The 27981-nt window shown below is 42.5% G+C and overlaps 58 non-coding genes across 58 annotated transcripts; all 58 read left to right on the top strand.

The window, feature by feature from the left end:
• The first annotated feature begins 379 nt into the window (after positions 1-379).
• Positions 380-498, top strand: LOC134112841 (5S ribosomal RNA). The gene has a single exon (XR_009946164.1). It is a non-coding gene; the product is annotated as a 5S ribosomal RNA (ribosomal RNA).
• Positions 499-842: 344 nt separating this feature from the next.
• On the top strand, positions 843-961 carry LOC134112839 (5S ribosomal RNA). The gene has a single exon (XR_009946162.1). It is a non-coding gene; the product is annotated as a 5S ribosomal RNA (ribosomal RNA).
• Positions 962-1301: 340 nt separating this feature from the next.
• On the top strand, positions 1302-1420 carry LOC134112955 (5S ribosomal RNA). The gene has a single exon (XR_009946278.1). It is a non-coding gene; the product is annotated as a 5S ribosomal RNA (ribosomal RNA).
• A 344-nt stretch (positions 1421-1764) lies between these two features.
• LOC134113026 (5S ribosomal RNA) lies at positions 1765-1883 on the top strand. Its single transcript, XR_009946349.1, has one exon. It is a non-coding gene; the product is annotated as a 5S ribosomal RNA (ribosomal RNA).
• Positions 1884-2222: 339 nt separating this feature from the next.
• On the top strand, positions 2223-2341 carry LOC134112988 (5S ribosomal RNA). Its single transcript, XR_009946311.1, has one exon. It is a non-coding gene; the product is annotated as a 5S ribosomal RNA (ribosomal RNA).
• A 344-nt stretch (positions 2342-2685) lies between these two features.
• On the top strand, positions 2686-2804 carry LOC134112838 (5S ribosomal RNA). Its single transcript, XR_009946161.1, has one exon. It is a non-coding gene; the product is annotated as a 5S ribosomal RNA (ribosomal RNA).
• Positions 2805-3199: 395 nt separating this feature from the next.
• Positions 3200-3318, top strand: LOC134112837 (5S ribosomal RNA). The gene has a single exon (XR_009946160.1). It is a non-coding gene; the product is annotated as a 5S ribosomal RNA (ribosomal RNA).
• A 344-nt stretch (positions 3319-3662) lies between these two features.
• On the top strand, positions 3663-3781 carry LOC134112836 (5S ribosomal RNA). Its single transcript, XR_009946159.1, has one exon. It is a non-coding gene; the product is annotated as a 5S ribosomal RNA (ribosomal RNA).
• A 395-nt stretch (positions 3782-4176) lies between these two features.
• Positions 4177-4295, top strand: LOC134112835 (5S ribosomal RNA). The gene has a single exon (XR_009946158.1). It is a non-coding gene; the product is annotated as a 5S ribosomal RNA (ribosomal RNA).
• Positions 4296-4635: 340 nt separating this feature from the next.
• LOC134112533 (5S ribosomal RNA) lies at positions 4636-4754 on the top strand. The gene has a single exon (XR_009945865.1). It is a non-coding gene; the product is annotated as a 5S ribosomal RNA (ribosomal RNA).
• Positions 4755-5098: 344 nt separating this feature from the next.
• On the top strand, positions 5099-5217 carry LOC134113025 (5S ribosomal RNA). The gene has a single exon (XR_009946348.1). It is a non-coding gene; the product is annotated as a 5S ribosomal RNA (ribosomal RNA).
• A 339-nt stretch (positions 5218-5556) lies between these two features.
• On the top strand, positions 5557-5675 carry LOC134112987 (5S ribosomal RNA). Its single transcript, XR_009946310.1, has one exon. It is a non-coding gene; the product is annotated as a 5S ribosomal RNA (ribosomal RNA).
• Positions 5676-6019: 344 nt separating this feature from the next.
• On the top strand, positions 6020-6138 carry LOC134112834 (5S ribosomal RNA). Its single transcript, XR_009946157.1, has one exon. It is a non-coding gene; the product is annotated as a 5S ribosomal RNA (ribosomal RNA).
• A 344-nt stretch (positions 6139-6482) lies between these two features.
• LOC134112833 (5S ribosomal RNA) lies at positions 6483-6601 on the top strand. The gene has a single exon (XR_009946156.1). It is a non-coding gene; the product is annotated as a 5S ribosomal RNA (ribosomal RNA).
• A 395-nt stretch (positions 6602-6996) lies between these two features.
• Positions 6997-7115, top strand: LOC134112832 (5S ribosomal RNA). The gene has a single exon (XR_009946155.1). It is a non-coding gene; the product is annotated as a 5S ribosomal RNA (ribosomal RNA).
• A 395-nt stretch (positions 7116-7510) lies between these two features.
• LOC134112831 (5S ribosomal RNA) lies at positions 7511-7629 on the top strand. Its single transcript, XR_009946154.1, has one exon. It is a non-coding gene; the product is annotated as a 5S ribosomal RNA (ribosomal RNA).
• Positions 7630-7973: 344 nt separating this feature from the next.
• Positions 7974-8092, top strand: LOC134112830 (5S ribosomal RNA). The gene has a single exon (XR_009946153.1). It is a non-coding gene; the product is annotated as a 5S ribosomal RNA (ribosomal RNA).
• Positions 8093-8432: 340 nt separating this feature from the next.
• On the top strand, positions 8433-8551 carry LOC134112954 (5S ribosomal RNA). Its single transcript, XR_009946277.1, has one exon. It is a non-coding gene; the product is annotated as a 5S ribosomal RNA (ribosomal RNA).
• Positions 8552-8895: 344 nt separating this feature from the next.
• LOC134113024 (5S ribosomal RNA) lies at positions 8896-9014 on the top strand. Its single transcript, XR_009946347.1, has one exon. It is a non-coding gene; the product is annotated as a 5S ribosomal RNA (ribosomal RNA).
• Positions 9015-9353: 339 nt separating this feature from the next.
• LOC134112986 (5S ribosomal RNA) lies at positions 9354-9472 on the top strand. The gene has a single exon (XR_009946309.1). It is a non-coding gene; the product is annotated as a 5S ribosomal RNA (ribosomal RNA).
• Positions 9473-9816: 344 nt separating this feature from the next.
• Positions 9817-9935, top strand: LOC134112828 (5S ribosomal RNA). Its single transcript, XR_009946151.1, has one exon. It is a non-coding gene; the product is annotated as a 5S ribosomal RNA (ribosomal RNA).
• A 395-nt stretch (positions 9936-10330) lies between these two features.
• On the top strand, positions 10331-10449 carry LOC134112827 (5S ribosomal RNA). The gene has a single exon (XR_009946150.1). It is a non-coding gene; the product is annotated as a 5S ribosomal RNA (ribosomal RNA).
• Positions 10450-10793: 344 nt separating this feature from the next.
• On the top strand, positions 10794-10912 carry LOC134112826 (5S ribosomal RNA). The gene has a single exon (XR_009946149.1). It is a non-coding gene; the product is annotated as a 5S ribosomal RNA (ribosomal RNA).
• A 395-nt stretch (positions 10913-11307) lies between these two features.
• LOC134112825 (5S ribosomal RNA) lies at positions 11308-11426 on the top strand. Its single transcript, XR_009946148.1, has one exon. It is a non-coding gene; the product is annotated as a 5S ribosomal RNA (ribosomal RNA).
• Positions 11427-11766: 340 nt separating this feature from the next.
• On the top strand, positions 11767-11885 carry LOC134112532 (5S ribosomal RNA). The gene has a single exon (XR_009945864.1). It is a non-coding gene; the product is annotated as a 5S ribosomal RNA (ribosomal RNA).
• Positions 11886-12229: 344 nt separating this feature from the next.
• On the top strand, positions 12230-12348 carry LOC134113023 (5S ribosomal RNA). Its single transcript, XR_009946346.1, has one exon. It is a non-coding gene; the product is annotated as a 5S ribosomal RNA (ribosomal RNA).
• Positions 12349-12687: 339 nt separating this feature from the next.
• LOC134112985 (5S ribosomal RNA) lies at positions 12688-12806 on the top strand. The gene has a single exon (XR_009946308.1). It is a non-coding gene; the product is annotated as a 5S ribosomal RNA (ribosomal RNA).
• A 344-nt stretch (positions 12807-13150) lies between these two features.
• LOC134112824 (5S ribosomal RNA) lies at positions 13151-13269 on the top strand. Its single transcript, XR_009946147.1, has one exon. It is a non-coding gene; the product is annotated as a 5S ribosomal RNA (ribosomal RNA).
• A 344-nt stretch (positions 13270-13613) lies between these two features.
• Positions 13614-13732, top strand: LOC134112823 (5S ribosomal RNA). The gene has a single exon (XR_009946146.1). It is a non-coding gene; the product is annotated as a 5S ribosomal RNA (ribosomal RNA).
• Positions 13733-14127: 395 nt separating this feature from the next.
• Positions 14128-14246, top strand: LOC134112822 (5S ribosomal RNA). The gene has a single exon (XR_009946145.1). It is a non-coding gene; the product is annotated as a 5S ribosomal RNA (ribosomal RNA).
• Positions 14247-14641: 395 nt separating this feature from the next.
• On the top strand, positions 14642-14760 carry LOC134112821 (5S ribosomal RNA). The gene has a single exon (XR_009946144.1). It is a non-coding gene; the product is annotated as a 5S ribosomal RNA (ribosomal RNA).
• A 344-nt stretch (positions 14761-15104) lies between these two features.
• On the top strand, positions 15105-15223 carry LOC134112820 (5S ribosomal RNA). The gene has a single exon (XR_009946143.1). It is a non-coding gene; the product is annotated as a 5S ribosomal RNA (ribosomal RNA).
• Positions 15224-15618: 395 nt separating this feature from the next.
• LOC134112819 (5S ribosomal RNA) lies at positions 15619-15737 on the top strand. Its single transcript, XR_009946142.1, has one exon. It is a non-coding gene; the product is annotated as a 5S ribosomal RNA (ribosomal RNA).
• A 395-nt stretch (positions 15738-16132) lies between these two features.
• Positions 16133-16251, top strand: LOC134112817 (5S ribosomal RNA). The gene has a single exon (XR_009946140.1). It is a non-coding gene; the product is annotated as a 5S ribosomal RNA (ribosomal RNA).
• Positions 16252-16646: 395 nt separating this feature from the next.
• LOC134113063 (5S ribosomal RNA) lies at positions 16647-16765 on the top strand. Its single transcript, XR_009946386.1, has one exon. It is a non-coding gene; the product is annotated as a 5S ribosomal RNA (ribosomal RNA).
• Positions 16766-17160: 395 nt separating this feature from the next.
• On the top strand, positions 17161-17279 carry LOC134112816 (5S ribosomal RNA). Its single transcript, XR_009946139.1, has one exon. It is a non-coding gene; the product is annotated as a 5S ribosomal RNA (ribosomal RNA).
• Positions 17280-17674: 395 nt separating this feature from the next.
• LOC134112815 (5S ribosomal RNA) lies at positions 17675-17793 on the top strand. Its single transcript, XR_009946138.1, has one exon. It is a non-coding gene; the product is annotated as a 5S ribosomal RNA (ribosomal RNA).
• Positions 17794-18188: 395 nt separating this feature from the next.
• LOC134113062 (5S ribosomal RNA) lies at positions 18189-18307 on the top strand. The gene has a single exon (XR_009946385.1). It is a non-coding gene; the product is annotated as a 5S ribosomal RNA (ribosomal RNA).
• A 395-nt stretch (positions 18308-18702) lies between these two features.
• Positions 18703-18821, top strand: LOC134112814 (5S ribosomal RNA). The gene has a single exon (XR_009946137.1). It is a non-coding gene; the product is annotated as a 5S ribosomal RNA (ribosomal RNA).
• Positions 18822-19165: 344 nt separating this feature from the next.
• On the top strand, positions 19166-19284 carry LOC134113022 (5S ribosomal RNA). The gene has a single exon (XR_009946345.1). It is a non-coding gene; the product is annotated as a 5S ribosomal RNA (ribosomal RNA).
• Positions 19285-19623: 339 nt separating this feature from the next.
• Positions 19624-19742, top strand: LOC134112984 (5S ribosomal RNA). The gene has a single exon (XR_009946307.1). It is a non-coding gene; the product is annotated as a 5S ribosomal RNA (ribosomal RNA).
• A 344-nt stretch (positions 19743-20086) lies between these two features.
• Positions 20087-20205, top strand: LOC134112813 (5S ribosomal RNA). Its single transcript, XR_009946136.1, has one exon. It is a non-coding gene; the product is annotated as a 5S ribosomal RNA (ribosomal RNA).
• A 395-nt stretch (positions 20206-20600) lies between these two features.
• On the top strand, positions 20601-20719 carry LOC134112811 (5S ribosomal RNA). Its single transcript, XR_009946134.1, has one exon. It is a non-coding gene; the product is annotated as a 5S ribosomal RNA (ribosomal RNA).
• Positions 20720-21063: 344 nt separating this feature from the next.
• LOC134112810 (5S ribosomal RNA) lies at positions 21064-21182 on the top strand. Its single transcript, XR_009946133.1, has one exon. It is a non-coding gene; the product is annotated as a 5S ribosomal RNA (ribosomal RNA).
• A 344-nt stretch (positions 21183-21526) lies between these two features.
• On the top strand, positions 21527-21645 carry LOC134112809 (5S ribosomal RNA). Its single transcript, XR_009946132.1, has one exon. It is a non-coding gene; the product is annotated as a 5S ribosomal RNA (ribosomal RNA).
• A 395-nt stretch (positions 21646-22040) lies between these two features.
• LOC134112808 (5S ribosomal RNA) lies at positions 22041-22159 on the top strand. The gene has a single exon (XR_009946131.1). It is a non-coding gene; the product is annotated as a 5S ribosomal RNA (ribosomal RNA).
• Positions 22160-22503: 344 nt separating this feature from the next.
• Positions 22504-22622, top strand: LOC134113021 (5S ribosomal RNA). Its single transcript, XR_009946344.1, has one exon. It is a non-coding gene; the product is annotated as a 5S ribosomal RNA (ribosomal RNA).
• A 339-nt stretch (positions 22623-22961) lies between these two features.
• LOC134112982 (5S ribosomal RNA) lies at positions 22962-23080 on the top strand. The gene has a single exon (XR_009946305.1). It is a non-coding gene; the product is annotated as a 5S ribosomal RNA (ribosomal RNA).
• Positions 23081-23424: 344 nt separating this feature from the next.
• LOC134112807 (5S ribosomal RNA) lies at positions 23425-23543 on the top strand. Its single transcript, XR_009946130.1, has one exon. It is a non-coding gene; the product is annotated as a 5S ribosomal RNA (ribosomal RNA).
• Positions 23544-23938: 395 nt separating this feature from the next.
• LOC134112805 (5S ribosomal RNA) lies at positions 23939-24057 on the top strand. Its single transcript, XR_009946128.1, has one exon. It is a non-coding gene; the product is annotated as a 5S ribosomal RNA (ribosomal RNA).
• A 344-nt stretch (positions 24058-24401) lies between these two features.
• On the top strand, positions 24402-24520 carry LOC134112804 (5S ribosomal RNA). Its single transcript, XR_009946127.1, has one exon. It is a non-coding gene; the product is annotated as a 5S ribosomal RNA (ribosomal RNA).
• A 344-nt stretch (positions 24521-24864) lies between these two features.
• On the top strand, positions 24865-24983 carry LOC134112803 (5S ribosomal RNA). Its single transcript, XR_009946126.1, has one exon. It is a non-coding gene; the product is annotated as a 5S ribosomal RNA (ribosomal RNA).
• Positions 24984-25327: 344 nt separating this feature from the next.
• LOC134112802 (5S ribosomal RNA) lies at positions 25328-25446 on the top strand. The gene has a single exon (XR_009946125.1). It is a non-coding gene; the product is annotated as a 5S ribosomal RNA (ribosomal RNA).
• Positions 25447-25790: 344 nt separating this feature from the next.
• LOC134112801 (5S ribosomal RNA) lies at positions 25791-25909 on the top strand. The gene has a single exon (XR_009946124.1). It is a non-coding gene; the product is annotated as a 5S ribosomal RNA (ribosomal RNA).
• A 344-nt stretch (positions 25910-26253) lies between these two features.
• On the top strand, positions 26254-26372 carry LOC134112800 (5S ribosomal RNA). Its single transcript, XR_009946123.1, has one exon. It is a non-coding gene; the product is annotated as a 5S ribosomal RNA (ribosomal RNA).
• Positions 26373-26716: 344 nt separating this feature from the next.
• LOC134112799 (5S ribosomal RNA) lies at positions 26717-26835 on the top strand. Its single transcript, XR_009946122.1, has one exon. It is a non-coding gene; the product is annotated as a 5S ribosomal RNA (ribosomal RNA).
• Positions 26836-27230: 395 nt separating this feature from the next.
• Positions 27231-27349, top strand: LOC134112798 (5S ribosomal RNA). The gene has a single exon (XR_009946121.1). It is a non-coding gene; the product is annotated as a 5S ribosomal RNA (ribosomal RNA).
• A 344-nt stretch (positions 27350-27693) lies between these two features.
• Positions 27694-27812, top strand: LOC134113020 (5S ribosomal RNA). The gene has a single exon (XR_009946343.1). It is a non-coding gene; the product is annotated as a 5S ribosomal RNA (ribosomal RNA).
• Positions 27813-27981: the final 169 nt, after the last annotated feature.

Here is a 27981-nt window from a genome sequence, read left to right as displayed (position 1 = left end):
CGAAAGCCGCCGAGCGCCGCAGATTGTACACCTACAAATTACAAAAAGAATATCACATTGTTGAAGAGATGCATGTTTAGTGTTGTTTTAACGTTGGATATGAAAGGAAATTAGACAATATTATCCAAAATGATTCCGTTTCATGATTGCTAAATTAGTGTTGATCAACATTTACGATTGGCATACTATTGTTTGTAATTTAGCCGTTGAAATACAGGTGCTAACCCAACATGTTAGAATTGCCAGTGAAGAAAAGTAAAGTTACCTTCAGGCTTTAGGAACCTCTCTTGCCAATGCTAAGAACTGCTTCAATTTTAGAAAAAGAAACTTCTGATTATCTTTGACACGTTTTAAAGGATTAGGAAAAAGATGAAAAGCAGCTTACGGCCATACCTCTCTGGTTCCGCCCGATCTCGTCTGATCTCGGAAGCTAAGCAGAGCAGGGCCTGGTTAGTACCTGGATGGAAGACCGCCTGGGAATCCCAGGTGCCGTAAGCTTTTTCACTTCTCTCTCCGAAAGCCGCCCAGCGCCGTAGATTGTACACCTGTTTTAAAGTTGGATATGAAAGGAAATTAGACAATATTATCCAAAATGATTCCGTTTCATGATTGCTAAATTAGTGTTGATCAACATTTACGATTGGCATACTATTGTTTGTAATTTAGCCGTTGAAATACAGGTGCTAACCCAACATGTTAGAATTGCCAGTGAAGAAAAGTAAAGTTACCTTCAGGCTTTAGGAACCTCTCTTGCCAATGCTAAGAACTGCTTCAATTTTAGAAAAAGAAACTTCTGATTATCTTTGACACGTTTTAAAGGATTAGGAAAAAGATGAAAAGCAGCTTACGGCCATACCTCTCTGGTTCCGCCCGATCTCGTCTGATCTCGGAAGCTAAGCAGAGCAGGGCCTGGTTAGTACCTGGATGGAAGACCGCCTGGGAATCCCAGGTGCCGTAAGCTTTTTCACTTCTCTCTCTGAAAGCCGCCCAGCGCAGTAGATTGTACACCTACACAATTGTAAAAAAAAATTTACATTGTAGAAGAGATGCAATAGGAAGAAGATGAAAGGTGGCTTACGTCCATACCATCGTCAGGCCATTTGAGGTGGCGGGGACTGCAATGGCCATTCACCGATTGGCTGGGACCCCTGGGCGGGTCTTCTCTAGTCCATCCAATTTTCGGCATGGGATGTCACAGCCTTCTTTGCATACCCTTATTTAACCCACACAAAGATGCCAACGGCAGGCGTGTCATAATTCATTGACGCATTATAAAGGATTAGGGAAAAGATAAAAAGCAAGCTCACGGCCATACCTCTCTGGTTCCGCCCGATCTCGTCTGATCTCGGAAGCTAAGCAGAGCAGGGCCTGGTTAGTACCTGGATGGAAGACCGCCTGGGAATCCCAGGTGCCGTAAGCTTTTTCACTTCTCTCTCCGAAAGCCGCCGAGCGCCGCAGATTGTACACCTGTTTTAACGTTGGATATGAAAGGAAATTAGACAATATTATCCAAAATGATTCCGTTTCATGATTGCTAAATCAGTGTTGATCAACATCTACGATTGGCATACTATTGTTTGTAATTTAGCCGTTGAAATACAGGTGCTAACCCAACATGTTAGAATTGCCAGTGAAGAAAAGTAAAGTTACCTTCAGGCTTTAGGAACCTCTCTTGCCAATGCTAAGAACTGCTTCAATTTTAGAAAAAGAAACTTCTGATTAACTTTGACACGTTTTAAAGGATTAGGAAAAAGATGAAAAGCAGCTTACGGCCATACCTCTCTGGTTCCGCCCGATCTCGTCTGATCTCGGAAGCTAAGCAGAGCAGGGCCTGGTTAGTACCTGGATGGAAGACCGCCTGGGAATCCCAGGTGCCGTAAGGTTTTTCACTTCTCTCTCTGAAAGCCGCCCAGCGCCGTAGCTTGTACACCTACACAATTGTAAAAAGTTTATCACATTGTAGAAGAGATGCAATAGGAAGAAGATGAAAGGTGGCTTACGTCCATACCATCGTCAGGCCATTTGAGGTGGCGGGGACTGCAATGGCCATTCACCGATTGGCTGGGACTCCTGGGCGGGTCTTCTCTAGTCCATCCAATTTTCGGCATGGGATGTCACAGCCTTCTTTGCATACCCTTATTTAACCCACACAAAGATGCCAACGGCAGGCGTGTCATAATTCATTGACGCATTATAAAGGATTAGGAAAAAGATAAAAAGCAGCTTACGGCCATACCTCTCTGGTTCCGCTCGATCTCGTCTGATCTCGGAAGCTAAGCAGAGCAGGGCCTGGTTAGTACCTGGATGGAAGACCGCCTGGGAATCTCAGGTGCCGTAAGCTTTTTCACTTCTCTCTCCGAAAGCCGCCGAGCGCCGCAGATTGTACACCTGTTTTAACGTTGGATATGAAAGGCAATTAGACAAAATTATCCAAAATGATTCCGTTTCATGGTTGCTAAATTAGTGTTGATCAACATTTACGATTGGCATACTATTGTTTGTAATTTAGCCGTTGAAATACAGGTGCTAACCCAACATGTTAGAATTGCCAGTGAAGAAAAGTAAAGTTACCTTCAGGCTTTAGGAACCTCTCTTGCCAATGCTAAGAACTGCTTCAATTTTAGAAAAAGAAACTTCTGATTATCTTTGACACGTTTTAAAGGATTAGGAAAAAGATGAAAAGCAGCTTACGGCCATACCTCTCTGGTTCCGCCCGATCTCGTCTGATCTCGGAAGCTAAGCAGAGCAGGGCCTGGTTAGTACCTGGATGGAAGACCGCCTGGGAATCCCAGGTGCCGTAAGCTTTTTCACTTCTCTCTCCGAAAGCCGCCGAGCGCCGCAGATTGTACACCTACAAATTACAAAAAGAATATCACATTGTTGAAGAGATGCATGTTTAGTGTTGTTTTAACGTTGGATATGAAAGGAAATTAGACAATATTATCCAAAATGATTCCGTTTCATGATTGCTAAATTAGTGTTGATCAACATTTACGATTGGCATACTATTGTTTGTAATTTAGCCGTTGAAATACAGGTGCTAACCCAACATGTTAGAATTGCCAGTGAAGAAAAGTAAAGTTACCTTCAGGCTTTAGGAACCTCTCTTGCCAATGCTAAGAACTGCTTCAATTTTAGAAAAAGAAACTTCTGATTATCTTTGACACGTTTTAAAGGATTAGGAAAAAGATGAAAAGCAGCTTACGGCCATACCTCTCTGGTTCCGCCCGATCTCGTCTGATCTCGGAAGCTAAGCAGAGCAGGGCCTGGTTAGTACCTGGATGGAAGACCGCCTGGGAATCCCAGGTGCCGTAAGCTTTTTCACTTCTCTCTCCGAAAGCCGCCCAGCGCCGTAGATTGTACACCTGTTTTAAAGTTGGATATGAAAGGAAATTAGACAATATTATCCAAAATGATTCCGTTTCATGATTGCTAAATTAGTGTTGATCAACATTTACGATTGGCATACTATTGTTTGTAATTTAGCCGTTGAAATACAGGTGCTAACCCAACATGTTAGAATTGCCAGTGAAGAAAAGTAAAGTTACCTTCAGGCTTTAGGAACCTCTCTTGCCAATGCTAAGAACTGCTTCAATTTTAGAAAAAGAAACTTCTGATTATCTTTGACACGTTTTAAAGGATTAGGAAAAAGATGAAAAGCAGCTTACGGCCATACCTCTCTGGTTCCGCCCGATCTCGTCTGATCTCGGAAGCTAAGCAGAGCAGGGCCTGGTTAGTACCTGGATGGAAGACCGCCTGGGAATCCCAGGTGCCGTAAGCTTTTTCACTTCTCTCTCCGAAAGCCGCCGAGCGCCGCAGATTGTACACCTACAAATTACAAAAAGAATATCACATTGTTGAAGAGATGCATGTTTAGTGTTGTTTTAACGTTGGATATGAAAGGAAATTAGACAATATTATCCAAAATGATTCCGTTTCATGATTGCTAAATTAGTGTTGATCAACATTTACGATTGGCATACTATTGTTTGTAATTTAGCCGTTGAAATACAGGTGCTAACCCAACATGTTAGAATTGCCAGTGAAGAAAAGTAAAGTTACCTTCAGGCTTTAGGAACCTCTCTTGCCAATGCTAAGAACTGCTTCAATTTTAGAAAAAGAAACTTCTGATTATCTTTGACACGTTTTAAAGGATTAGGAAAAAGATGAAAAGCAGCTTACGGCCATACCTCTCTGGTTCCGCCCGATCTCGTCTGATCTCGGAAGCTAAGCAGAGCAGGGCCTGGTTAGTACCTGGATGGAAGACCGCCTGGGAATCCCAGGTGCCGTAAGCTTTTTCACTTCTCTCTCTGAAAGCCGCCCAGCGCAGTAGATTGTACACCTACACAATTGTAAAAAAAAATTTACATTGTAGAAGAGATGCAATAGGAAGAAGATGAAAGGTGGCTTACGTCCATACCATCGTCAGGCCATTTGAGGTGGCGGGGACTGCAATGGCCATTCACCGATTGGCTGGGACCCCTGGGCGGGTCTTCTCTAGTCCATCCAATTTTCGGCATGGGATGTCACAGCCTTCTTTGCATACCCTTATTTAACCCACACAAAGATGCCAACGGCAGGCGTGTCATAATTCATTGACGCATTATAAAGGATTAGGGAAAAGATAAAAAGCAAGCTCACGGCCATACCTCTCTGGTTCCGCCCTATCTCGTCTGATCTCGGAAGCTAAGCAGAGCAGGGCCTGGTTAGTACCTGGATGGAAGACCGCCTGGGAATCCCAGGTGCCGTAAGCTTTTTCACTTCTCTCTCCGAAAGCCGCCGAGCGCCGCAGATTGTACACCTGTTTTAACGTTGGATATGAAAGGAAATTAGACAATATTATCCAAAATGATTCCGTTTCATGATTGCTAAATCAGTGTTGATCAACATCTACGATTGGCATACTATTGTTTGTAATTTAGCCGTTGAAATACAGGTGCTAACCCAACATGTTAGAATTGCCAGTGAAGAAAAGTAAAGTTACCTTCAGGCTTTAGGAACCTCTCTTGCCAATGCTAAGAACTGCTTCAATTTTAGAAAAAGAAACTTCTGATTAACTTTGACACGTTTTAAAGGATTAGGAAAAAGATGAAAAGCAGCTTACGGCCATACCTCTCTGGTTCCGCCCGATCTCGTCTGATCTCGGAAGCTAAGCAGAGCAGGGCCTGGTTAGTACCTGGATGGAAGACCGCCTGGGAATCCCAGGTGCCGTAAGGTTTTTCACTTCTCTCTCTGAAAGCCGCCCAGCGCCGTAGCTTGTACACCTACACAATTGTAAAAAGTTTATCACATTGTAGAAGAGATGCAATAGGAAGAAGATGAAAGGTGGCTTACGTCCATACCATCGTCAGGCCATTTGAGGTGGCGGGGACTGCAATGGCCATTCACCGATTGGCTGGGACTCCTGGGCGGGTCTTCTCTAGTCCATCCAATTTTCGGCATGGGATGTCACAGCCTTCTTTGCATACCCTTATTTAACCCACACAAAGATGCCAACGGCAGGCGTGTCATAATTCATTGACGCATTATAAAGGATTAGGAAAAAGATAAAAAGCAGCTTACGGCCATACCTCTCTGGTTCCGCTCGATCTCGTCTGATCTCGGAAGCTAAGCAGAGCAGGGCCTGGTTAGTACCTGGATGGAAGACCGCCTGGGAATCTCAGGTGCCGTAAGCTTTTTCACTTCTCTCTCCGAAAGCCGCCGAGCGCCGCAGATTGTACACCTGTTTTAACGTTGGATATGAAAGGCAATTAGACAAAATTATCCAAAATGATTCCGTTTCATGGTTGCTAAATTAGTGTTGATCAACATTTACGATTGGCATACTATTGTTTGTAATTTAGCCGTTGAAATACAGGTGCTAACCCAACATGTTAGAATTGCCAGTGAAGAAAAGTAAAGTTACCTTCAGGCTTTAGGAACCTCTCTTGCCAATGCTAAGAACTGCTTCAATTTTAGAAAAAGAAACTTCTGATTATCTTTGACACGTTTTAAAGGATTAGGAAAAAGATGAAAAGCAGCTTACGGCCATACCTCTCTGGTTCCGCCCGATCTCGTCTGATCTCGGAAGCTAAGCAGAGCAGGGCCTGGTTAGTACCTGGATGGAAGACCGCCTGGGAATCCCAGGTGCCGTAAGCTTTTTCACTTCTCTCTCCGAAAGCCGCCCAGCGCCGTAGATTGTACACCTGTTTTAAAGTTGGATATGAAAGGAAATTAGACAATATTATCCAAAATGATTCCGTTTCATGATTGCTAAATTAGTGTTGATCAACATTTACGATTGGCATACTATTGTTTGTAATTTAGCCGTTGAAATACAGGTGCTAACCCAACATGTTAGAATTGCCAGTGAAGAAAAGTAAAGTTACCTTCAGGCTTTAGGAACCTCTCTTGCCAATGCTAAGAACTGCTTCAATTTTAGAAAAAGAAACTTCTGATTATCTTTGACACGTTTTAAAGGATTAGGAAAAAGATGAAAAGCAGCTTACGGCCATACCTCTCTGGTTCCGCCCGATCTCGTCTGATCTCGGAAGCTAAGCAGAGCAGGGCCTGGTTAGTACCTGGATGGAAGACCGCCTGGGAATCCCAGGTGCCGTAAGCTTTTTCACTTCTCTCTCCGAAAGCCGCCGAGCGCCGCAGATTGTACACCTACAAATTACAAAAAGAATATCACATTGTTGAAGAGATGCATGTTTAGTGTTGTTTTAACGTTGGATATGAAAGGAAATTAGACAATATTATCCAAAATGATTCCGTTTCATGATTGCTAAATTAGTGTTGATCAACATTTACGATTGGCATACTATTGTTTGTAATTTAGCCGTTGAAATACAGGTGCTAACCCAACATGTTAGAATTGCCAGTGAAGAAAAGTAAAGTTACCTTCAGGCTTTAGGAACCTCTCTTGCCAATGCTAAGAACTGCTTCAATTTTAGAAAAAGAAACTTGTGATTATCTTTGACACGTTTTAAAGGATTAGGAAAAAGATGAAAAGCAGCTTACGGCCATACCTCTCTGGTTCCGCCCGATCTCGTCTGATCTCGGAAGCTAAGCAGAGCAGGGCCTGGTTAGTACCTGGATGGAAGACCGCCTGGGAATCCCAGGTGCCGTAAGCTTTTTCACTTCTCTCTCCGAAAGCCGCCGAGCGCCGCAGATTGTACACCTACAAATTACAAAAAGAATATCACATTGTTGAAGAGATGCATGTTTAGTGTTGTTTTAACGTTGGATACGAAAGGAAATTAGACAATATTATCCAAAATGATTCCGTTTCATGATTGCTAAATTAGTGTTGATCAACATTTACGATTGGCATACTATTGTTTGTAATTTAGCCGTTGAAATACAGGTGCTAACCCAACATGTTAGAATTGCCAGTGAAGAAAAGTAAAGTTACCTTCAGGCTTTAGCAACCTCTCTTGCCAATGCTAAGAACTGCTTCAATTTTAGAAAAAGAAACTTCTGATTATCTTTGACACGTTTTAAAGGATTAGGAAAAAGATGAAAAGCAGCTTACGGCCATACCTCTCTGGTTCCGCCCGATCTCGTCTGATCTCGGAAGCTAAGCAGAGCAGGGCCTGGTTAGTACCTGGATGGAAGACCGCCTGGGAATCCCAGGTGCCGTAAGCTTTTTCACTTCTCTCTCCGAAAGCCGCCCAGCGCCGTAGATTGTACACCTGTTTTAAAGTTGGATATGAAAGGAAATTAGACAATATTATCCAAAATGATTCCGTTTCATGATTGCTAAATTAGTGTTGATCAACATTTACGATTGGCATACTATTGTTTGTAATTTAGCCGTTGAAATACAGGTGCTAACCCAACATGTTAGAATTGCCAGTGAAGAAAAGTAAAGTTACCTTCAGGCTTTAGGAACCTCTCTTGCCAATGCTAAGAACTGCTTCAATTTTAGAAAAAGAAACTTCTGATTATCTTTGACACGTTTTAAAGGATTAGGAAAAAGATGAAAAGCAGCTTACGGCCATACCTCTCTGGTTCCGCCCGATCTCGTCTGATCTCGGAAGCTAAGCAGAGCAGGGCCTGGTTAGTACCTGGATGGAAGACCGCCTGGGAATCCCAGGTGCCGTAAGCTTTTTCACTTCTCTCTCTGAAAGCCGCCCAGCGCAGTAGATTGTACACCTACACAATTGTAAAAAAAAATTTACATTGTAGAAGAGATGCAATAGGAAGAAGATGAAAGGTGGCTTACGTCCATACCATCGTCAGGCCATTTGAGGTGGCGGGGACTGCAATGGCCATTCACCGATTGGCTGGGACCCCTGGGCGGGTCTTCTCTAGTCCATCCAATTTTCGGCATGGGATGTCACAGCCTTCTTTGCATACCCTTATTTAACCCACACAAAGATGCCAACGGCAGGCGTGTCATAATTCATTGACGCATTATAAAGGATTAGGGAAAAGATAAAAAGCAAGCTCACGGCCATACCTCTCTGGTTCCGCCCGATCTCGTCTGATCTCGGAAGCTAAGCAGAGCAGGGCCTGGTTAGTACCTGGATGGAAGACCGCCTGGGAATCCCAGGTGCCGTAAGCTTTTTCACTTCTCTCTCCGAAAGCCGCCGAGCGCCGCAGATTGTACACCTGTTTTAACGTTGGATATGAAAGGAAATTAGACAATATTATCCAAAATGATTCCGTTTCATGATTGCTAAATCAGTGTTGATCAACATCTACGATTGGCATACTATTGTTTGTAATTTAGCCGTTGAAATACAGGTGCTAACCCAACATGTTAGAATTGCCAGTGAAGAAAAGTAAAGTTACCTTCAGGCTTTAGGAACCTCTCTTGCCAATGCTAAGAACTGCTTCAATTTTAGAAAAAGAAACTTCTGATTAACTTTGACACGTTTTAAAGGATTAGGAAAAAGATGAAAAGCAGCTTACGGCCATACCTCTCTGGTTCCGCCCGATCTCGTCTGATCTCGGAAGCTAAGCAGAGCAGGGCCTGGTTAGTACCTGGATGGAAGACCGCCTGGGAATCCCAGGTGCCGTAAGGTTTTTCACTTCTCTCTCTGAAAGCCGCCCAGCGCCGTAGCTTGTACACCTACACAATTGTAAAAAGTTTATCACATTGTAGAAGAGATGCAATAGGAAGAAGATGAAAGGTGGCTTACGTCCATACCATCGTCAGGCCATTTGAGGTGGCGGGGACTGCAATGGCCATTCACCGATTGGCTGGGACTCCTGGGCGGGTCTTCTCTAGTCCATCCAATTTTCGGCATGGGATGTCACAGCCTTCTTTGCATACCCTTATTTAACCCACACAAAGATGCCAACGGCAGGCGTGTCATAATTCATTGACGCATTATAAAGGATTAGGAAAAAGATAAAAAGCAGCTTACGGCCATACCTCTCTGGTTCCGCTCGATCTCGTCTGATCTCGGAAGCTAAGCAGAGCAGGGCCTGGTTAGTACCTGGATGGAAGACCGCCTGGGAATCTCAGGTGCCGTAAGCTTTTTCACTTCTCTCTCCGAAAGCCGCCGAGCGCCGCAGATTGTACACCTGTTTTAACGTTGGATATGAAAGGCAATTAGACAAAATTATCCAAAATGATTCCGTTTCATGGTTGCTAAATTAGTGTTGATCAACATTTACGATTGGCATACTATTGTTTGTAATTTAGCCGTTGAAATACAGGTGCTAACCCAACATGTTAGAATTGCCAGTGAAGAAAAGTAAAGTTACCTTCAGGCTTTAGGAACCTCTCTTGCCAATGCTAAGAACTGCTTCAATTTTAGAAAAAGAAACTTCTGATTATCTTTGACACGTTTTAAAGGATTAGGAAAAAGATGAAAAGCAGCTTACGGCCATACCTCTCTGGTTCCGCCCGATCTCGTCTGATCTCGGAAGCTAAGCAGAGCAGGGCCTGGTTAGTACCTGGATGGAAGACCGCCTGGGAATCCCAGGTGCCGTAAGCTTTTTCACTTCTCTCTCCGAAAGCCGCCGAGCGCCGCAGATTGTACACCTACAAATTACAAAAAGAATATCACATTGTTGAAGAGATGCATGTTTAGTGTTGTTTTAACGTTGGATATGAAAGGAAATTAGACAATATTATCCAAAATGATTCCGTTTCATGATTGCTAAATTAGTGTTGATCAACATTTACGATTGGCATACTATTGTTTGTAATTTAGCCGTTGAAATACAGGTGCTAACCCAACATGTTAGAATTGCCAGTGAAGAAAAGTAAAGTTACCTTCAGGCTTTAGGAACCTCTCTTGCCAATGCTAAGAACTGCTTCAATTTTAGAAAAAGAAACTTCTGATTATCTTTGACACGTTTTAAAGGATTAGGAAAAAGATGAAAAGCAGCTTACGGCCATACCTCTCTGGTTCCGCCCGATCTCGTCTGATCTCGGAAGCTAAGCAGAGCAGGGCCTGGTTAGTACCTGGATGGAAGACCGCCTGGGAATCCCAGGTGCCGTAAGCTTTTTCACTTCTCTCTCCGAAAGCCGCCCAGCGCCGTAGATTGTACACCTGTTTTAAAGTTGGATATGAAAGGAAATTAGACAATATTATCCAAAATGATTCCGTTTCATGATTGCTAAATTAGTGTTGATCAACATTTACGATTGGCATACTATTGTTTGTAATTTAGCCGTTGAAATACAGGTGCTAACCCAACATGTTAGAATTGCCAGTGAAGAAAAGTAAAGTTACCTTCAGGCTTTAGGAACCTCTCTTGCCAATGCTAAGAACTGCTTCAATTTTAGAAAAAGAAACTTCTGATTATCTTTGACACGTTTTAAAGGATTAGGAAAAAGATGAAAAGCAGCTTACGGCCATACCTCTCTGGTTCCGCCCGATCTCGTCTGATCTCGGAAGCTAAGCAGAGCAGGGCCTGGTTAGTACCTGGATGGAAGACCGCCTGGGAATCCCAGGTGCCGTAAGCTTTTTCACTTCTCTCTCCGAAAGCCGCCGAGCGCCGCAGATTGTACACCTACAAATTACAAAAAGAATATCACATTGTTGAAGAGATGCATGTTTAGTGTTGTTTTAACGTTGGATATGAAAGGAAATTAGACAATATTATCCAAAATGATTCCGTTTCATGATTGCTAAATTAGTGTTGATCAACATTTACGATTGGCATACTATTGTTTGTAATTTAGCCGTTGAAATACAGGTGCTAACCCAACATGTTAGAATTGCCAGTGAAGAAAAGTAAAGTTACCTTCAGGCTTTAGGAACCTCTCTTGCCAATGCTAAGAACTGCTTCAATTTTAGAAAAAGAAACTTCTGATTATCTTTGACACGTTTTAAAGGATTAGGAAAAAGATGAAAAGCAGCTTACGGCCATACCTCTCTGGTTCCGCCCGATCTCGTCTGATCTCGGAAGCTAAGCAGAGCAGGGCCTGGTTAGTACCTGGATGGAAGACCGCCTGGGAATCCCAGGTGCCGTAAGCTTTTTCACTTCTCTCTCTGAAAGCCGCCCAGCGCAGTAGATTGTACACCTACACAATTGTAAAAAAAAATTTACATTGTAGAAGAGATGCAATAGGAAGAAGATGAAAGGTGGCTTACGTCCATACCATCGTCAGGCCATTTGAGGTGGCGGGGACTGCAATGGCCATTCACCGATTGGCTGGGACCCCTGGGCGGGTCTTCTCTAGTCCATCCAATTTTCGGCATGGGATGTCACAGCCTTCTTTGCATACCCTTATTTAACCCACACAAAGATGCCAACGGCAGGCGTGTCATAATTCATTGACGCATTATAAAGGATTAGGGAAAAGATAAAAAGCAAGCTCACGGCCATACCTCTCTGGTTCCGCCCTATCTCGTCTGATCTCGGAAGCTAAGCAGAGCAGGGCCTGGTTAGTACCTGGATGGAAGACCGCCTGGGAATCCCAGGTGCCGTAAGCTTTTTCACTTCTCTCTCCGAAAGCCGCCGAGCGCCGCAGATTGTACACCTGTTTTAACGTTGGATATGAAAGGAAATTAGACAATATTATCCAAAATGATTCCGTTTCATGATTGCTAAATCAGTGTTGATCAACATCTACGATTGGCATACTATTGTTTGTAATTTAGCCGTTGAAATACAGGTGCTAACCCAACATGTTAGAATTGCCAGTGAAGAAAAGTAAAGTTACCTTCAGGCTTTAGGAACCTCTCTTGCCAATGCTAAGAACTGCTTCAATTTTAGAAAAAGAAACTTCTGATTAACTTTGACACGTTTTAAAGGATTAGGAAAAAGATGAAAAGCAGCTTACGGCCATACCTCTCTGGTTCCGCCCGATCTCGTCTGATCTCGGAAGCTAAGCAGAGCAGGGCCTGGTTAGTACCTGGATGGAAGACCGCCTGGGAATCCCAGGTGCCGTAAGGTTTTTCACTTCTCTCTCTGAAAGCCGCCCAGCGCCGTAGCTTGTACACCTACACAATTGTAAAAAGTTTATCACATTGTAGAAGAGATGCAATAGGAAGAAGATGAAAGGTGGCTTACGTCCATACCATCGTCAGGCCATTTGAGGTGGCGGGGACTGCAATGGCCATTCACCGATTGGCTGGGACTCCTGGGCGGGTCTTCTCTAGTCCATCCAATTTTCGGCATGGGATGTCACAGCCTTCTTTGCATACCCTTATTTAACCCACACAAAGATGCCAACGGCAGGCGTGTCATAATTCATTGACGCATTATAAAGGATTAGGAAAAAGATAAAAAGCAGCTTACGGCCATACCTCTCTGGTTCCGCTCGATCTCGTCTGATCTCGGAAGCTAAGCAGAGCAGGGCCTGGTTAGTACCTGGATGGAAGACCGCCTGGGAATCTCAGGTGCCGTAAGCTTTTTCACTTCTCTCTCCGAAAGCCGCCGAGCGCCGCAGATTGTACACCTGTTTTAACGTTGGATATGAAAGGCAATTAGACAAAATTATCCAAAATGATTCCGTTTCATGGTTGCTAAATTAGTGTTGATCAACATTTACGATTGGCATACTATTGTTTGTAATTTAGCCGTTGAAATACAGGTGCTAACCCAACATGTTAGAATTGCCAGTGAAGAAAAGTAAAGTTACCTTCAGGCTTTAGGAACCTCTCTTGCCAATGCTAAGAACTGCTTCAATTTTAGAAAAAGAAACTTCTGATTATCTTTGACACGTTTTAAAGGATTAGGAAAAAGATGAAAAGCAGCTTACGGCCATACCTCTCTGGTTCCGCCCGATCTCGTCTGATCTCGGAAGCTAAGCAGAGCAGGGCCTGGTTAGTACCTGGATGGAAGACCGCCTGGGAATCCCAGGTGCCGTAAGCTTTTTCACTTCTCTCTCCGAAAGCCGCCCAGCGCCGTAGATTGTACACCTGTTTTAAAGTTGGATATGAAAGGAAATTAGACAATATTATCCAAAATGATTCCGTTTCATGATTGCTAAATTAGTGTTGATCAACATTTACGATTGGCATACTATTGTTTGTAATTTAGCCGTTGAAATACAGGTGCTAACCCAACATGTTAGAATTGCCAGTGAAGAAAAGTAAAGTTACCTTCAGGCTTTAGGAACCTCTCTTGCCAATGCTAAGAACTGCTTCAATTTTAGAAAAAGAAACTTCTGATTATCTTTGACACGTTTTAAAGGATTAGGAAAAAGATGAAAAGCAGCTTACGGCCATACCTCTCTGGTTCCGCCCGATCTCGTCTGATCTCGGAAGCTAAGCAGAGCAGGGCCTGGTTAGTACCTGGATGGAAGACCGCCTGGGAATCCCAGGTGCCGTAAGCTTTTTCACTTCTCTCTCCGAAAGCCGCCGAGCGCCGCAGATTGTACACCTACAAATTACAAAAAGAATATCACATTGTTGAAGAGATGCATGTTTAGTGTTGTTTTAACGTTGGATATGAAAGGAAATTAGACAATATTATCCAAAATGATTCCGTTTCATGATTGCTAAATTAGTGTTGATCAACATTTACGATTGGCATACTATTGTTTGTAATTTAGCCGTTGAAATACAGGTGCTAACCCAACATGTTAGAATTGCCAGTGAAGAAAAGTAAAGTTACCTTCAGGCTTTAGGAACCTCTCTTGCCAATGCTAAGAACTGCTTCAATTTTAGAAAAAGAAACTTGTGATTATCTTTGACACGTTTTAAAGGATTAGGAAAAAGATGAAAAGCAGCTTACGGCCATACCTCTCTGGTTCCGCCCGATCTCGTCTGATCTCGGAAGCTAAGCAGAGCAGGGCCTGGTTAGTACCTGGATGGAAGACCGCCTGGGAATCCCAGGTGCCGTAAGCTTTTTCACTTCTCTCTCCGAAAGCCGCCGAGCGCCGCAGATTGTACACCTACAAATTACAAAAAGAATATCACATTGTTGAAGAGATGCATGTTTAGTGTTGTTTTAACGTTGGATACGAAAGGAAATTAGACAATATTATCCAAAATGATTCCGTTTCATGATTGCTAAATTAGTGTTGATCAACATTTACGATTGGCATACTATTGTTTGTAATTTAGCCGTTGAAATACAGGTGCTAACCCAACATGTTAGAATTGCCAGTGAAGAAAAGTAAAGTTACCTTCAGGCTTTAGCAACCTCTCTTGCCAATGCTAAGAACTGCTTCAATTTTAGAAAAAGAAACTTCTGATTATCTTTGACACGTTTTAAAGGATTAGGAAAAAGATGAAAAGCAGCTTACGGCCATACCTCTCTGGTTCCGCCCGATCTCGTCTGATCTCGGAAGCTAAGCAGAGCAGGGCCTGGTTAGTACCTGGATGGAAGACCGCCTGGGAATCCCAGGTGCCGTAAGCTTTTTCACTTCTCTCTCCGAAAGCCGCCCAGCGCCGTAGATTGTACACCTGTTTTAAAGTTGGATATGAAAGGAAATTAGACAATATTATCCAAAATGATTCCGTTTCATGATTGCTAAATTAGTGTTGATCAACATTTACGATTGGCATACTATTGTTTGTAATTTAGCCGTTGAAATACAGGTGCTAACCCAACATGTTAGAATTGCCAGTGAAGAAAAGTAAAGTTACCTTCAGGCTTTAGGAACCTCTCTTGCCAATGCTAAGAACTGCTTCAATTTTAGAAAAAGAAACTTCTGATTATCTTTGACACGTTTTAAAGGATTAGGAAAAAGATGAAAAGCAGCTTACGGCCATACCTCTCTGGTTCCGCCCGATCTCGTCTGATCTCGGAAGCTAAGCAGAGCAGGGCCTGGTTAGTACCTGGATGGAAGACCGCCTGGGAATCCCAGGTGCCGTAAGCTTTTTCACTTCTCTCTCCGAAAGCCGCCGAGCGCCGCAGATTGTACACCTACAAATTACAAAAAGAATATCACATTGTTGAAGAGATGCATGTTTAGTGTTGTTTTAACGTTGGATATGAAAGGAAATTAGACAATATTATCCAAAATGATTCCGTTTCATGATTGCTAAATTAGTGTTGATCAACATTTACGATTGGCATACTATTGTTTGTAATTTAGCCGTTGAAATACAGGTGCTAACCCAACATGTTAGAATTGCCAGTGAAGAAAAGTAAAGTTACCTTCAGGCTTTAGGAACCTCTCTTGCCAATGCTAAGAACTGCTTCAATTTTAGAAAAAGAAACTTCTGATTATCTTTGACACGTTTTAAAGGATTAGGAAAAAGATGAAAAGCAGCTTACGGCCATACCTCTCTGGTTCCGCCCGATCTCGTCTGATCTCGGAAGCTAAGCAGAGCAGGGCCTGGTTAGTACCTGGATGGAAGACCGCCTGGGAATCCCAGGTGCCGTAAGCTTTTTCACTTCTCTCTCCGAAAGCCGCCGAGCGCCGCAGATTGTACACCTACAAATTACAAAAAGAATATCACATTGTTGAAGAGATGCATGTTTAGTGTTGTTTTAACGTTGGATATGAAAGGAAATTAGACAATATTATCCAAAATGATTCCGTTTCATGATTGCTAAATTAGTGTTGATCAACATTTACGATTGGCATACTATTGTTTGTAATTTAGCCGTTGAAATACAGGTGCTAACCCAACATGTTAGAATTGCCAGTGAAGAAAAGTAAAGTTACCTTCAGGCTTTAGGAACCTCTCTTGCCAATGCTAAGAACTGCTTCAATTTTAGAAAAAGAAACTTCTGATTATCTTTGACACGTTTTAAAGGATTAGGAAAAAGATGAAAAGCAGCTTACGGCCATACCTCTCTGGTTCCGCCCGATCTCGTCTGATCTCGGAAGCTAAGCAGAGCAGGGCCTGGTTAGTACCTGGATGGAAGACCGCCTGGGAATCCCAGGTGCCGTAAGCTTTTTCACTTCTCTCTCCGAAAGCCGCCGAGCGCCGCAGATTGTACACCTACAAATTACAAAAAGAATATCACATTGTTGAAGAGATGCATGTTTAGTGTTGTTTTAACGTTGGATATGAAAGGAAATTAGACAATATTATCCAAAATGATTACGTTTCATGATTGCTAAATTAGTGTTGATCAACATTTACGATTGGCATACTATTGTTTGTAATTTAGCCGTTGAAATACAGGTGCTAACCCAACATGTTAGAATTGCCAGTGAAGAAAAGTAAAGTTACCTTCAGGCTTTAGGAACCTCTCTTGCCAATGCTAAGAACTGCTTCAATTTTAGAAAAAGAAACTTCTGATTATCTTTGACACGTTTTAAAGGATTAGGAAAAAGATGAAAAGCAGCTTACGGCCATACCTCTCTGGTTCCGCCCGATCTCGTCTGATCTCGGAAGCTAAGCAGAGCAGGGCCTGGTTAGTACCTGGATGGAAGACCGCCTGGGAATCCCAGGTGCCGAAAGCTTTTTCACTTCTCTCTCCGAAAGCCGCCGAGCGCCGCAGATTGTACACCTACAAATTACAAAAAGAATATCACATTGTTGAAGAGATGCATGTTTAGTGTTGTTTTAACGTTGGATATGAAAGGAAATTAGACAATATTATCCAAAATGATTCCGTTTCATGATTGCTAAATTAGTGTTGATCAACATTTACGATTGGCATACTATTGTTTGTAATTTAGCCGTTGAAATACAGGTGCTAACCCAACATGTTAGAATTGCCAGTGAAGAAAAGTAAAGTTACCTTCAGGCTTTAGGAACCTCTCTTGCCAATGCTAAGAACTGCTTCAATTTTAGAAAAAGAAACTTCTGATTATCTTTGACACGTTTTAAAGGATTAGGAAAAAGATGAAAAGCAGCTTACGGCCATACCTCTCTGGTTCCGCCCGATCTCGTCTGATCTCGGAAGCTAAGCAGAGCAGGGCCTGGTTAGTACCTGGATGGAAGACCGCCTGGGAATCCCAGGTGCCGTAAGCTTTTTCACTTCTCTCTCCGAAAGCCGCCGAGCGCCGCAGATTGTACACCTACAAATTACAAAAAGAATATCACATTGTTGAAGAGATGCATGTTTAGTGTTGTTTTAACGTTGGATATGAAAGGAAATTAGACAATATTATCCAAAATGATTCCGTTTCATGATTGCTAAATTAGTGTTGATCAACATTTACGATTGGCATACTATTGTTTGTAATTTAGCCGTTGAAATACAGGTGCTAACCCAACATGTTAGAATTGCCAGTGAAGAAAAGTAAAGTTACCTTCAGGCTTTAGGAACCTCTCTTGCCAATGCTAAGAACTGCTTCAATTTTAGAAAAAGAAACTTCTGATTATCTTTGACACGTTTTAAAGGATTAGGAAAAAGATGAAAAGCAGCTTACGGCCATACCTCTCTGGTTCCGCCCGATCTCGTCTGATCTCGGAAGCTAAGCAGAGCAGGGCCTGGTTAGTACCTGGATGGAAGACCGCCTGGGAATCCCAGGTGCCGTAAGCTTTTTCACTTCTCTCTCCGAAAGCCGCCGAGCGCCGCAGATTGTACACCTACAAATTACAAAAAGAATATCACATTGTTGAAGAGATGCATGTTTAGTGTTGTTTTAACGTTGGATATGAAAGGAAATTAGACAATATTATCCAAAATGATTCCGTTTCATGATTGCTAAATTAGTGTTGATCAACATTTACGATTGGCATACTATTGTTTGTAATTTAGCCGTTGAAATACAGGTGCTAACCCAACATGTTAGAATTGCCAGTGAAGAAAAGTAAAGTTACCTTCAGGCTTTAGGAACCTCTCTTGCCAATGCTAAGAACTGCTTCAATTTTAGAAAAAGAAACTTCTGATTATCTTTGACACGTTTTAAAGGATTAGGAAAAAGATGAAAAGCAGCTTACGGCCATACCTCTCTGGTTCCGCCCGATCTCGTCTGATCTCGGAAGCTAAGCAGAGCAGGGCCTGGTTAGTACCTGGATGGAAGACCGCCTGGGAATCCCAGGTGCCGAAAGCTTTTTCACTTCTCTCTCCGAAAGCCGCCGAGCGCCGCAGATTGTACACCTACAAATTACAAAAAGAATATCACATTGTTGAAGAGATGCATGTTTAGTGTTGTTTTAACGTTGGATATGAAAGGAAATTAGACAATATTATCCAAAATGATTCCGTTTCATGATTGCTAAATTAGTGTTGATCAACATTTACGATTGGCATACTATTGTTTGTAATTTAGCCGTTGAAATACAGGTGCTAACCCAACATGTTAGAATTGCCAGTGAAGAAAAGTAAAGTTACCTTCAGGCTTTAGGAACCTCTCTTGCCAATGCTAAGAACTGCTTCAATTTTAGAAAAAGAAACTTCTGATTATCTTTGACACGTTTTAAAGGATTAGGAAAAAGATGAAAAGCAGCTTACGGCCATACCTCTCTGGTTCCGCCCGATCTCGTCTGATCTCGGAAGCTAAGCAGAGCAGGGCCTGGTTAGTACCTGGATGGAAGACCGCCTGGGAATCCCAGGTGCCGTAAGCTTTTTCACTTCTCTCTCCGAAAGCCGCCCAGCGCCGTAGATTGTACACCTGTTTTAAAGTTGGATATGAAAGGAAATTAGACAATATTATCCAAAATGATTCCGTTTCATGATTGCTAAATTAGTGTTGATCAACATTTACGATTGGCATACTATTGTTTGTAATTTAGCCGTTGAAATACAGGTGCTAACCCAACATGTTAGAATTGCCAGTGAAGAAAAGTAAAGTTACCTTCAGGCTTTAGGAACCTCTCTTGCCAATGCTAAGAACTGCTTCAATTTTAGAAAAAGAAACTTCTGATTAACTTTGACACGTTTTAAAGGATTAGGAAAAAGATGAAAAGCAGCTTACGGCCATACCTCTCTGGTTCCGCCCGATCTCGTCTGATCTCGGAAGCTAAGCAGAGCAGGGCCTGGTTAGTACCTGGATGGAAGACCGCCTGGGAATCCCAGGTGCCGTAAGGTTTTTCACTTCTCTCTCTGAAAGCCGCCCAGCGCCGTAGCTTGTACACCTACACAATTGTAAAAAGTTTATCACATTGTAGAAGAGATGCAATAGGAAGAAGATGAAAGGTGGCTTACGTCCATACCATCGTCAGGCCATTTGAGGTGGCGGGGACTGCAATGGCCATTCACCGATTGGCTGGGACTCCTGGGCGGGTCTTCTCTAGTCCATCCAATTTTCGGCATGGGATGTCACAGCCTTCTTTGCATACCCTTATTTAACCCACACAAAGATGCCAACGGCAGGCGTGTCATAATTCATTGACGCATTATAAAGGATTAGGAAAAAGATAAAAAGCAGCTTACGGCCATACCTCTCTGGTTCCGCTCGATCTCGTCTGATCTCGGAAGCTAAGCAGAGCAGGGCCTGGTTAGTACCTGGATGGAAGACCGCCTGGGAATCTCAGGTGCCGTAAGCTTTTTCACTTCTCTCTCCGAAAGCCGCCGAGCGCCGCAGATTGTACACCTGTTTTAACGTTGGATATGAAAGGCAATTAGACAAAATTATCCAAAATGATTCCGTTTCATGGTTGCTAAATTAGTGTTGATCAACATTTACGATTGGCATACTATTGTTTGTAATTTAGCCGTTGAAATACAGGTGCTAACCCAACATGTTAGAATTGCCAGTGAAGAAAAGTAAAGTTACCTTCAGGCTTTAGGAACCTCTCTTGCCAATGCTAAGAACTGCTTCAATTTTAGAAAAAGAAACTTCTGATTATCTTTGACACGTTTTAAAGGATTAGGAAAAAGATGAAAAGCAGCTTACGGCCATACCTCTCTGGTTCCGCCCGATCTCGTCTGATCTCGGAAGCTAAGCAGAGCAGGGCCTGGTTAGTACCTGGATGGAAGACCGCCTGGGAATCCCAGGTGCCGTAAGCTTTTTCACTTCTCTCACCGAAAGCCGCCGAGCGCCGCAGATTGTACACCTACAAATTACAAAAAGAATATCACATTGTTGAAGAGATGCATGTTTAGTGTTGTTTTAACGTTGGATATGAAAGGAAATTAGACAATATTATCCAAAATGATTCCGTTTCATGATTGCTAAATTAGTGTTGATCAACATTTACGATTGGCATACTATTGTTTGTAATTTAGCCGTTGAAATACAGGTGCTAACCCAACATGTTAGAATTGCCAGTGAAGAAAAGTAAAGTTACCTTCAGGCTTTAGGAACCTCTCTTGCCAATGCTAAGAACTGCTTCAATTTTAGAAAAAGAAACTTCTGATTATCTTTGACACGTTTTAAAGGATTAGGAAAAAGATGAAAAGCAGCTTACGGCCATACCTCTCTGGTTCCGCCCGATCTCGTCTGATCTCGGAAGCTAAGCAGAGCAGGGCCTGGTTAGTACCTGGATGGAAGACCGCCTGGGAATCCCAGGTGCCGTAAGCTTTTTCACTTCTCTCTCCGAAAGCCGCCCAGCGCCGTAGATTGTACACCTGTTTTAAAGTTGGATATGAAAGGAAATTAGACAATATTATCCAAAATGATTCCGTTTCATGATTGCTAAATTAGTGTTGATCAACATTTACGATTGGCATACTATTGTTTGTAATTTAGCCGTTGAAATACAGGTGCTAACCCAACATGTTAGAATTGCCAGTGAAGAAAAGTAAAGTTACCTTCAGGCTTTAGGAACCTCTCTTGCCAATGCTAAGAACTGCTTCAATTTTAGAAAAAGAAACTTCTGATTATCTTTGACACGTTTTAAAGGATTAGGAAAAAGATGAAAAGCAGCTTACGGCCATACCTCTCTGGTTCCGCCCGATCTCGTCTGATCTCGGAAGCTAAGCAGAGCAGGGCCTGGTTAGTACCTGGATGGAAGACCGCCTGGGAATCCCAGGTGCCGTAAGCTTTTTCACTTCTCTCTCCGAAAGCCGCCCAGCGCCGTAGATTGTACACCTGTTTTAAAGTTGGATATGAAAGGAAATTAGACAATATTATCCAAAATGATTCCGTTTCATGATTGCTAAATTAGTGTTGATCAACATTTACGATTGGCATACTATTGTTTGTAATTTAGCCGTTGAAATACAGGTGCTAACCCAACATGTTAGAATTGCCAGTGAAGAAAAGTAAAGTTACCTTCAGGCTTTAGGAACCTCTCTTGCCAATGCTAAGAACTGCTTCAATTTTAGAAAAAGAAACTTCTGATTATCTTTGACACGTTTTAAAGGATTAGGAAAAAGATGAAAAGCAGCTTACGGCCATACCTCTCTGGTTCCGCCCGATCTCGTCTGATCTCGGAAGCTAAGCAGAGCAGGGCCTGGTTAGTACCTGGATGGAAGACCGCCTGGGAATCCCAGGTGCCGTAAGCTTTTTCACTTCTCTCTCCGAAAGCCGCCGAGCGCCGCAGATTGTACACCTACAAATTACAAAAAGAATATCACATTGTTGAAGAGATGCATGTTTAGTGTTGTTTTAACGTTGGATATGAAAGGAAATTAGACAATATTATCCAAAATGATTCCGTTTCATGATTGCTAAATTAGTGTTGATCAACATTTACGATTGGCATACTATTGTTTGTAATTTAGCCGTTGAAATACAGGTGCTAACCCAACATGTTAGAATTGCCAGTGAAGAAAAGTAAAGTTACCTTCAGGCTTTAGGAACCTCTCTTGCCAATGCTAAGAACTGCTTCAATTTTAGAAAAAGAAACTTCTGATTATCTTTGACACGTTTTAAAGGATTAGGAAAAAGATGAAAAGCAGCTTACGGCCATACCTCTCTGGTTCCGCCCGATCTCGTCTGATCTCGGAAGCTAAGCAGAGCAGGGCCTGGTTAGTACCTGGATGGAAGACCGCCTGGGAATCCCAGGTGCCGTAAGCTTTTTCACTTCTCTCTCCGAAAGCCGCCCAGCGCCGTAGATTGTACACCTGTTTTAAAGTTGGATATGAAAGGAAATTAGACAATATTATCCAAAATGATTCCGTTTCATGATTGCTAAATTAGTGTTGATCAACATTTACGATTGGCATACTATTGTTTGTAATTTAGCCGTTGAAATACAGGTGCTAACCCAACATGTTAGAATTGCCAGTGAAGAAAAGTAAAGTTACCTTCAGGCTTTAGGAACCTCTCTTGCCAATGCTAAGAACTGCTTCAATTTTAGAAAAAGAAACTTCTGATTAACTTTGACACGTTTTAAAGGATTAGGAAAAAGATGAAAAGCAGCTTACGGCCATACCTCTCTGGTTCCGCCCGATCTCGTCTGATCTCGGAAGCTAAGCAGAGCAGGGCCTGGTTAGTACCTGGATGGAAGACCGCCTGGGAATCCCAGGTGCCGTAAGGTTTTTCACTTCTCTCTCTGAAAGCCGCCCAGCGCCGTAGCTTGTACACCTACACAATTGTAAAAAGTTTATCACATTGTAGAAGAGATGCAATAGGAAGAAGATGAAAGGTGGCTTACGTCCATACCATCGTCAGGCCATTTGAGGTGGCGGGGACTGCAATGGCCATTCACCGATTGGCTGGGACTCCTGGGCGGGTCTTCTCTAGTCCATCCAATTTTCGGCATGGGATGTCACAGCCTTCTTTGCATACCCTTATTTAACCCACACAAAGATGCCAACGGCAGGCGTGTCATAATTCATTGACGCATTATAAAGGATTAGGAAAAAGATAAAAAGCAGCTTACGGCCATACCTCTCTGGTTCCGCTCGATCTCGTCTGATCTCGGAAGCTAAGCAGAGCAGGGCCTGGTTAGTACCTGGATGGAAGACCGCCTGGGAATCTCAGGTGCCGTAAGCTTTTTCACTTCTCTCTCCGAAAGCCGCCGAGCGCCGCAGATTGTACACCTGTTTTAACGTTGGATATGAAAGGCAATTAGACAAAATTATCCAAAATGATTCCGTTTCATGGTTGCTAAATTAGTGTTGATCAACATTTACGATTGGCATACTATTGTTTGTAATTTAGCCGTTGAAATACAGGTGCTAACCCAACATGTTAGAATTGCCAGTGAAGAAAAGTAAAGTTACCTTCAGGCTTTAGGAACCTCTCTTGCCAATGCTAAGAACTGCTTCAATTTTAGAAAAAGAAACTTCTGATTATCTTTGACACGTTTTAAAGGATTAGGAAAAAGATGAAAAGCAGCTTACGGCCATACCTCTCTGGTTCCGCCCGATCTCGTCTGATCTCGGAAGCTAAGCAGAGCAGGGCCTGGTTAGTACCTGGATGGAAGACCGCCTGGGAATCCCAGGTGCCGTAAGCTTTTTCACTTCTCTCACCGAAAGCCGCCGAGCGCCGCAGATTGTACACCTACAAATTACAAAAAGAATATCACATTGTTGAAGAGATGCATGTTTAGTGTTGTTTTAACGTTGGATATGAAAGGAAATTAGACAATATTATCCAAAATGATTCCGTTTCATGATTGCTAAATTAGTGTTGATCAACATTTACGATTGGCATACTATTGTTTGTAATTTAGCCGTTGAAATACAGGTGCTAACCCAACATGTTAGAATTGCCAGTGAAGAAAAGTAAAGTTACCTTCAGGCTTTAGGAACCTCTCTTGCCAATGCTAAGAACTGCTTCAATTTTAGAAAAAGAAACTTCTGATTATCTTTGACACGTTTTAAAGGATTAGGAAAAAGATGAAAAGCAGCTTACGGCCATACCTCTCTGGTTCCGCCCGATCTCGTCTGATCTCGGAAGCTAAGCAGAGCAGGGCCTGGTTAGTACCTGGATGGAAGACCGCCTGGGAATCCCAGGTGCCGTAAGCTTTTTCACTTCTCTCTCCGAAAGCCGCCCAGCGCCGTAGATTGTACACCTGTTTTAAAGTTGGATATGAAAGGAAATTAGACAATATTATCCAAAATGATTCCGTTTCATGATTGCTAAATTAGTGTTGATCAACATTTACGATTGGCATACTATTGTTTGTAATTTAGCCGTTGAAATACAGGTGCTAACCCAACATGTTAGAATTGCCAGTGAAGAAAAGTAAAGTTACCTTCAGGCTTTAGGAACCTCTCTTGCCAATGCTAAGAACTGCTTCAATTTTAGAAAAAGAAACTTCTGATTATCTTTGACACGTTTTAAAGGATTAGGAAAAAGATGAAAAGCAGCTTACGGCCATACCTCTCTGGTTCCGCCCGATCTCGTCTGATCTCGGAAGCTAAGCAGAGCAGGGCCTGGTTAGTACCTGGATGGAAGACCGCCTGGGAATCCCAGGTGCCGTAAGCTTTTTCACTTCTCTCTCCGAAAGCCGCCCAGCGCCGTAGATTGTACACCTGTTTTAAAGTTGGATATGAAAGGAAATTAGACAATATTATCCAAAATGATTCCGTTTCATGATTGCTAAATTAGTGTTGATCAACATTTACGATTGGCATACTATTGTTTGTAATTTAGCCGTTGAAATACAGGTGCTAACCCAACATGTTAGAATTGCCAGTGAAGAAAAGTAAAGTTACCTTCAGGCTTTAGGAACCTCTCTTGCCAATGCTAAGAACTGCTTCAATTTTAGAAAAAGAAACTTCTGATTATCTTTGACACGTTTTAAAGGATTAGGAAAAAGATGAAAAGCAGCTTACGGCCATACCTCTCTGGTTCCGCCCGATCTCGTCTGATCTCGGAAGCTAAGCAGAGCAGGGCCTGGTTAGTACCTGGATGGAAGACCGCCTGGGAATCCCAGGTGCCGTAAGCTTTTTCACTTCTCTCTCCGAAAGCCGCCCAGCGCCGTAGATTGTACACCTGTTTTAAAGTTGGATATGAAAGGAAATTAGACAATATTATCCAAAATGATTCCGTTTCATGATTGCTAAATTAGTGTTGATCAACATTTACGATTGGCATACTATTGTTTGTAATTTAGCCGTTGAAATACAGGTGCTAACCCAACATGTTAGAATTGCCAGTGAAGAAAAGTAAAGTTACCTTCAGGCTTTAGGAACCTCTCTTGCCAATGCTAAGAACTGCTTCAATTTTAGAAAAAGAAACTTCTGATTATCTTTGACACGTTTTAAAGGATTAGGAAAAAGATGAAAAGCAGCTTACGGCCATACCTCTCTGGTTCCGCCCGATCTCGTCTGATCTCGGAAGCTAAGCAGAGCAGGGCCTGGTTAGTACCTGGATGGAAGACCGCCTGGGAATCCCAGGTGCCGTAAGCTTTTTCACTTCTCTCTCCGAAAGCCGCCCAGCGCCGTAGATTGTACACCTGTTTTAAAGTTGGATATGAAAGGAAATTAGACAATATTATCCAAAATGATTCCGTTTCATGATTGCTAAATTAGTGTTGATCAACATTTACGATTGGCATACTATTGTTTGTAATTTAGCCGTTGAAATACAGGTGCTAACCCAACATGTTAGAATTGCCAGTGAAGAAAAGTAAAGTTACCTTCAGGCTTTAGGAACCTCTCTTGCCAATGCTAAGAACTGCTTCAATTTTAGAAAAAGAAACTTCTGATTATCTTTGACACGTTTTAAAGGATTAGGAAAAAGATGAAAAGCAGCTTACGGCCATACCTCTCTGGTTCCGCCCGATCTCGTCTGATCTCGGAAGCTAAGCAGAGCAGGGCCTGGTTAGTACCTGGATGGAAGACCGCCTGGGAATCCCAGGTGCCGTAAGCTTTTTCACTTCTCTCTCCGAAAGCCGCCCAGCGCCGTAGATTGTACACCTGTTTTAAAGTTGGATATGAAAGGAAATTAGACAATATTATCCAAAATGATTCCGTTTCATGATTGCTAAATTAGTGTTGATCAACATTTACGATTGGCATACTATTGTTTGTAATTTAGCCGTTGAAATACAGGTGCTAACCCAACATGTTAGAATTGCCAGTGAAGAAAAGTAAAGTTACCTTCAGGCTTTAGGAACCTCTCTTGCCAATGCTAAGAACTGCTTCAATTTTAGAAAAAGAAACTTCTGATTATCTTTGACACGTTTTAAAGGATTAGGAAAAAGATGAAAAGCAGCTTACGGCCATACCTCTCTGGTTCCGCCCGATCTCGTCTGATCTCGGAAGCTAAGCAGAGCAGGGCCTGGTTAGTACCTGGATGGAAGACCGCCTGGGAATCCCAGGTGCCGTAAGCTTTTTCACTTCTCTCTCCGAAAGCCGCCCAGCGCCGTAGATTGTACACCTGTTTTAAAGTTGGATATGAAAGGAAATTAGACAATATTATCCAAAATGATTCCGTTTCATGATTGCTAAATTAGTGTTGATCAACATTTACGATTGGCATACTATTGTTTGTAATTTAGCCGTTGAAATACAGGTGCTAACCCAACATGTTAGAATTGCCAGTGAAGAAAAGTAAAGTTACCTTCAGGCTTTAGGAACCTCTCTTGCCAATGCTAAGAACTGCTTCAATTTTAGAAAAAGAAACTTCTGATTATCTTTGACACGTTTTAAAGGATTAGGAAAAAGATGAAAAGCAGCTTACGGCCATACCTCTCTGGTTCCGCCCGATCTCGTCTGATCTCGGAAGCTAAGCAGAGCAGGGCCTGGTTAGTACCTGGATGGAAGACCGCCTGGGAATCCCAGGTGCCGTAAGCTTTTTCACTTCTCTCTCCGAAAGCCGCCGAGCGCCGCAGATTGTACACCTACAAATTACAAAAAGAATATCACATTGTTGAAGAGATGCATGTTTAGTGTTGTTTTAACGTTGGATATGAAAGGAAATTAGACAATATTATCCAAAATGATTCCGTTTCATGATTGCTAAATTAGTGTTGATCAACATTTACGATTGGCATACTATTGTTTGTAATTTAGCCGTTGAAATACAGGTGCTAACCCAACATGTTAGAATTGCCAGTGAAGAAAAGTAAAGTTACCTTCAGGCTTTAGGAACCTCTCTTGCCAATGCTAAGAACTGCTTCAATTTTAGAAAAAGAAACTTCTGATTATCTTTGACACGTTTTAAAGGATTAGGAAAAAGATGAAAAGCAGCTTACGGCCATACCTCTCTGGTTCCGCCCGATCTCGTCTGATCTCGGAAGCTAAGCAGAGCAGGGCCTGGTTAGTACCTGGATGGAAGACCGCCTGGGAATCCCAGGTGCCGTAAGCTTTTTCACTTCTCTCTCCGAAAGCCGCCCAGCGCCGTAGATTGTACACCTGTTTTAAAGTTGGATATGAAAGGAAATTAGACAATATTATCCAAAATGATTCCGTTTCATGATTGCTAAATTAGTGTTGATCAACATTTACGATTGGCATACTATTGTTTGTAATTTAGCCGTTGAAATACAGGTGCTAACCCAACATGTTAGAATTGCCAGTGAAGAAAAGTAAAGTTACCTTCAGGCTTTAGGAACCTCTCTTGCCAATGCTAAGAACTGCTTCAATTTTAGAAAAAGAAACTTCTGATTAACTTTGACACGTTTTAAAGGATTAGGAAAAAGATGAAAAGCAGCTTACGGCCATACCTCTCTGGTTCCGCCCGATCTCGTCTGATCTCGGAAGCTAAGCAGAGCAGGGCCTGGTTAGTACCTGGATGGAAGACCGCCTGGGAATCCCAGGTGCCGTAAGGTTTTTCACTTCTCTCTCTGAAAGCCGCCCAGCGCCGTAGCTTGTACACCTACACAATTGTAAAAAGTTTATCACATTGTAGAAGAGATGCAATAGGAAGAAGATGAAAGGTGGCTTACGTCCATACCATCGTCAGGCCATTTGAGGTGGCGGGGACTGCAATGGCCATTC

The sequence above is a fragment of the Pungitius pungitius genome, unplaced genomic scaffold (assembly GCF_949316345.1).
Source record: "Pungitius pungitius unplaced genomic scaffold, fPunPun2.1 scaffold_25, whole genome shotgun sequence".
In the NCBI taxonomy this organism is placed as follows: domain Eukaryota; kingdom Metazoa; phylum Chordata; class Actinopteri; order Perciformes; family Gasterosteidae; genus Pungitius; species Pungitius pungitius.
This window is presented reverse-complemented; position numbering and strand designations above follow the sequence as displayed.